This window comes from Myotis davidii, unplaced genomic scaffold, assembly GCF_000327345.1.
Source record: "Myotis davidii unplaced genomic scaffold, ASM32734v1 scaffold1584, whole genome shotgun sequence".
NCBI classification, from domain to species: Eukaryota; Metazoa; Chordata; class Mammalia; order Chiroptera; family Vespertilionidae; genus Myotis; species Myotis davidii.
The window spans coordinates 413358-418949 of NW_006295732.1; positions in this window are offsets into that span (position 1 = coordinate 413358).

Consider the following 5592-nt stretch of genomic DNA (forward strand, 5'->3'; position numbering starts at 1 on the left):
CATCAAAACAATGTATAACTCCAGCTCTGACTCCAGCTCTGAGATACCAGCTCGCTGAAAGCTGGTTTGTGGGTTTTTTTTTTAGCTTCTATATTTGTTAAAATGTTTCCAACTTCAGGCTCAGAGGCCTGCAAGGAAGGCGGGGAACGTTGGTTTCCTCCGTCACTGAAGCAAGCAAGCCTCATGTTAGTTTCAATCTGCCTGGCTGCCGGCCACCATCTTGGCTGGCAGTTAATTTGCATATCTCCCTGATTAGCCAATGGGAAGGGTAGTGGTTGTACACCATGTTTCTCTTTTATTCGACAGGATATGAATGGCTAAGTTGACTTGCACATGCATGATACATATAAAGCCCTCACTGGTGTAAAATCACACATGTGTGTTTTGATCTGTCATTGTCAATCGTGAATTTGGTTGACACTTTTGATATAGAGAAAGGGCGAATAATGATATTAAAATATTTCTTCTAATTAATTTCCTTTCAATGTACACGAATTTGTGCACTGGGCCACTAGCTAGTAGATAATGTTAAATGTTGCTAGAACTGCCAATAGTGGTGAGAAATAATGATTGAAATATATTCAGTTACATACATTTTTAAAATGCCATTTGCTCTAAAATATTGACACCAGTGGAGGGAAAAAAAGAGAATAAAATAAGAACATTGAATACTCCTATCTCTTCCTGGAGAAATATATAATGTAAGGTTGATAGATAATACATTGAAGCATAAACACAACATAAAATTGTATCAGCTTTGGCTGCTCAAAATGACAACCTGGTAAAGTAAATCTTACTTCACTTTCCATCTGAGTTTTATATGTTACAGAATCACTCTTGTCACAAAATTATCGTAAGGAGTTTAAAATAAAATAACAGATTTCAACATATTCTGTTATAAATTTAGACTATATACCTCTCTTTTTACACAAAATTCCCCATTTAAAGTGTTTATTGTTTTGCTTTTTTGAGATGAGCTATAAATGATCTTTCCTATTAGGCACTAAAAGCAAACCTTTATTTCCGGCTATCTTCATGAACAAAGGAAACTTCAGTAGGGGGCATCTATATATTTTACATTTCTGAAATCAAGTGCTTAATCCATACTTACCATGAACCATCATTTGGAATTTTACCAAACACATTTATTGTTAACTGTAGTTTTCATGTTCATCCAGTGCTTATTTGATAAAAAGGAGACGTTATCATGCCCCTTTCCCAGTCACCATCTGTTTCTCCTTTCTTCCAAATGCCACTTTGCTCTTCTGCCAGGAGGAGACACCTCCGCCCTTCTCTGAGGAATTTTCCCACCAAGGACTATTGAAAGTCCCTTTTCTATGAGATTTCTTCCCACACCAGTTGCATGTATGTGCTTTCAATTTGGAGTCCAGGAGTGGGCGGGATCAGTTAGAAAAACAGTGCTCTCCCACCCCTACCACCCCCCTAAATGGATGAGAGAAATTTTGAAGCTAAGATAATATGTTGATTTTTCAGGGTCACAATTTTCTCCATAAATAAAATGTAAGGAAGAGGAAAAGGCTTTAGGAGTACAGGATTTGATGACTATACTTCAGACTAGCCTAAAGATTCAGAGAGAAAATTGCTAAGCAGCAATGCCACCTGGGTTTAGCCATAAGAAACTAAAAAGTAAGGGTGTTTATTGTGAAGGGATTCAATAAAAATGATGGCAGGTATTAAAATAAAACATATATGGGGCTGACTAGCAATGGAGTGTTTTCAATGATCATATCGTTAACATATAGTTGATCTGAAAAATTATATTTAAAACATCTGAAATTTTAGCAGAATAAAACATAAAATTAGATCTAAAGTATTTTTGCTCACCTATTTTACTGCAGCCATAATATTATATGTATACACACGTATAACTTTCAATTTATTTGCAAAGATTTTTAAAATTGTAGTCTTTGACTGAATATTTTTAGGTTTGAGCAATCAAAATACACCATGATATAGTTTTGACAGAAAAAGTCTACTAAAGGATGATTACAATTTCAAATAAAGACATATTAAACACAGAGCAGTGAAAGCATACCCTATAAATATATGTAACTCCCATTTTACACTCAGCTCAAACAGGATGGCTTATTTATGATTTTAAAATCAACTCAAAGTAAGACTGTCAAATGTGAGGAAAATATATGCCATACTTACCCACACCAACAACCATAAACGGATAGTTATAAAAGTGACATTAGAGTTATATTATTCTCACATATGGTTATATATACTAGTATGTTTCCTGTATTTTCCTAATAGGTTAGAGTTGAAATAATGTTATTAAAAATGATACCATATTTAAAATACATATCTAGTTAAGTAATTTTTAGGAAAACTCTTCACCAATGCTTTTCAACAGCAGCCACTAAAATTACTTTTCTTTTTAAAGTTCTACTTTTACACAAACATTGAAAAAAAATTCCACTAGGAGTCACCTTAATGCATTTTGGACAAAGGAAGTTCCAGGGGCAGCCTGTGTATGCTTTTACATTCTAAAGGAGCATCACTAAGTATCTGAGAAGGTTAACTGAAATATCTGGAATATACAATTTGGCAGATGTGCTTTCTTGCACTGGATAATTATGTTTGTTTGACAAATCAGAATTAATGAATATTATTTATTTGAATGTCAAAGATGATGTATCCTAGGAATGTACACATGAAAAATAATGAGTATATAAAACACATGTGTGCACATGAACACATATATACCAAGTTAACCGAGCATGTACCCAAAAGGAGATTTCTTCACATCAGACTTTTCTTTCTTCTATCTGTGTAATTATAATAAAACCTATTTGAATGGCTCAGAATCAGTAGCATGCTGGAGAAAATGCTGGTGGACTATAACAGAGGCCCATCCAAGAAAAAAGTAAAATACTGGTTATATTTCAAAAACAAATTAAATAGTTTTATGCCTTGGTAGACATAACGAATATGAAAAGGACACACTAAGGTTAACTTACAGGAGTATAGATGTAGCAATTACATAGATTTTATTACAGAAAATAATTCAAGAATTATTTAAATAACAACAATTACAAAACTAGCAAAATGAGTTTCAGGCTTTATTTGATAAATGATGGTATGCTAAAAAAGATACTTAAGCTAAACAGTAGAGAGAAATACCCCCTTCTCCCATCCATGTGGGATATATTCAAGACCCAAGTGTATGCAGATAGTACTGAACAGGATATATACAGTTTTTTTTCTTATAGATACATGCTTTTGATAAAGTTTAATTTATAAATTAGCCATAGTAATGTGGCATTAGAAATTCTCATTAATTTTTCTTCAGAACAACATAGAAAGGTGCTTCTCCTCCACATACACACATATAGAAAGACAAATACAGAATCAACAAAAATAAATATCATAAGATCAATGGAATATTACAGCAATTGTTAAAATAATGTCTCTAAAATTTATATGAATAAATTCTCAACCTCAGAAAAGACAGTGGCTAACAGTCCAACTAAATATTGTCTTGTGACCTGGTTTCCTGGCAATGGTTAACTCAATTCTAGGAATTCTCAAGACAAAAAGACAAAAGTGACAATTAATATAGAACTACATTCAGAGTTGATCGACCCATTGCAGAGAATTTGTTTACTGTCTTATTCCACCTGAAGAGACCAGATGGTCAGATTATCCAAACCACTTTACTACCTTTGTAGCCAGCAATGGGGCAATAAATGCTAGGTGTATAAAAAGCATATCTGGACATCTTCCATACAAAATTCAGCATATGAAACCCAAGCAATTTATTGCCACAAACAGAAATTCAACAGCAAGGTGGAGGGAAAACATTTTATGGGATTTGTGTGAATGAAGGGAACACTAAAGATATCTATTTTTGTGATTTTTGTGAAGAAAATCATGAGGGCAGTCATCCGTAAACGCTCCACAAAGAACTAACACAGGTATATTAAGGTAGCTAAGTATGTCCCGAGATTTACTTGGATATGAAAGAGATTTATCACTTGGGTTTGACTATCATCTATTCTAACAGAAGCAAGAGGCAACAGAGGATTATACAAGAAAAAAATATTTACTGAGTGCCACTGAGTTCTATTCATGGGAATTATGGGTATTTATGGTTTTCTAAGAAACTTTGTGATTTGAACTATGAGGATGTTTGGAAGGTAGGATCTCTAAGGAATGGCTGCTAATACCGTACTGTGGCATCTGCAGATTAGTAAACCAGGACTGTACCATTTCTCTGGTTATCGCTACTTGCTTTCATTCTAATTATAATTATTCAGCACCTATAAATATAAACTGCTTTATCCTCACCCCCAAACCACCAACATTTATATGAATCAAATTTAAATTTTGTTACTCTCATAGATATTAAAATAAATTGCTAAACTCATATAGATTGTAATTTTAAGGATAGGGATTGAGCACATGATATTTGCTTTTCTTAAGATTTACTATTTCTACTAAAGTAATGTTTATTCTGGTCTTTTCAATATTCTGTCATCAACGGCCTCCTCTTCACTGCCATCAAGTGCTTTGTATATTTAGATGTCATATCTATAATAGATAAAATGTACACATTAAATATCCAATACATCTTTCATCCAAATATTATAAACTTCATAAATCTGCCTTAGGAAAGGGTAGCATATCAAGGAATGTAATTTCTGTCGCACATTTAACCATGAAACACACCGTTTGCTTTTACCTGACATGTCTGGAAAGAATTGTATTCTCCATTTATTCAGAGGTTTGTTTACTATCTTATTCCACCTGACAGAGACCTGATGGTCAGATTATCCAAACTAACTAGTAGCATGTCCCTTTTATGCAAGCTGGAGTCTCTATTAAAAAGTGAAACTTGCAAAGACATAAACAGCATCATATCCATTAATCCAGCACTAATCACCATTAATTCTTTGTCAGATTTATGAATTGATTGCTAAGGTTTTACATTTTTCAAACATTTAAAGCTACTTTTTTGTTGAGCTAAGTTTTTCTTTAAAATAACAGTACACCAAGCATTTTTGAAATGCCATGCATTGAGCTTAGTGCTTGATATGCAAATCTGAAGACGAATCACTTGATTGTTCAGCATAGCTTCACGGACAGTGTGCATGTGTATGTGTGAGATGTGTGGATGGTTGTAGGTGGTAACTAAACAAATAATTTCAATAAATAAAGTGTCCTTCTAGGCATTATAAGAGTGCACATGTACACACGCACACAGACAAATAACTGAGAGTAGCCAGAGGAGTCTTCTTGAGTTAATATTGCAAAGAATTAACATGACTTAAAAAAAGATCTGTCATATTTTTTTGTTTTTGTTTATAAGAGTTTGACTTCACTGATAGTTACTTAGCTTTTGACATAAAACAATATAATCTGAACACATTTAATTTAGCAATACTACCTCTGTGAACTCTTTGTTTATCACTTTCATTGGATAAATAAATAAAAACCAATATATTTATAACTAATACTAGGGGCCCAGTGCACGAAATTCGTGCATTGTGTGTGTGTGTGGGGGGGGGGTGTACCTCAGCCCAGCCTGCCCCCTCTCACATACTGGGAGCCCTCAGGCATTGA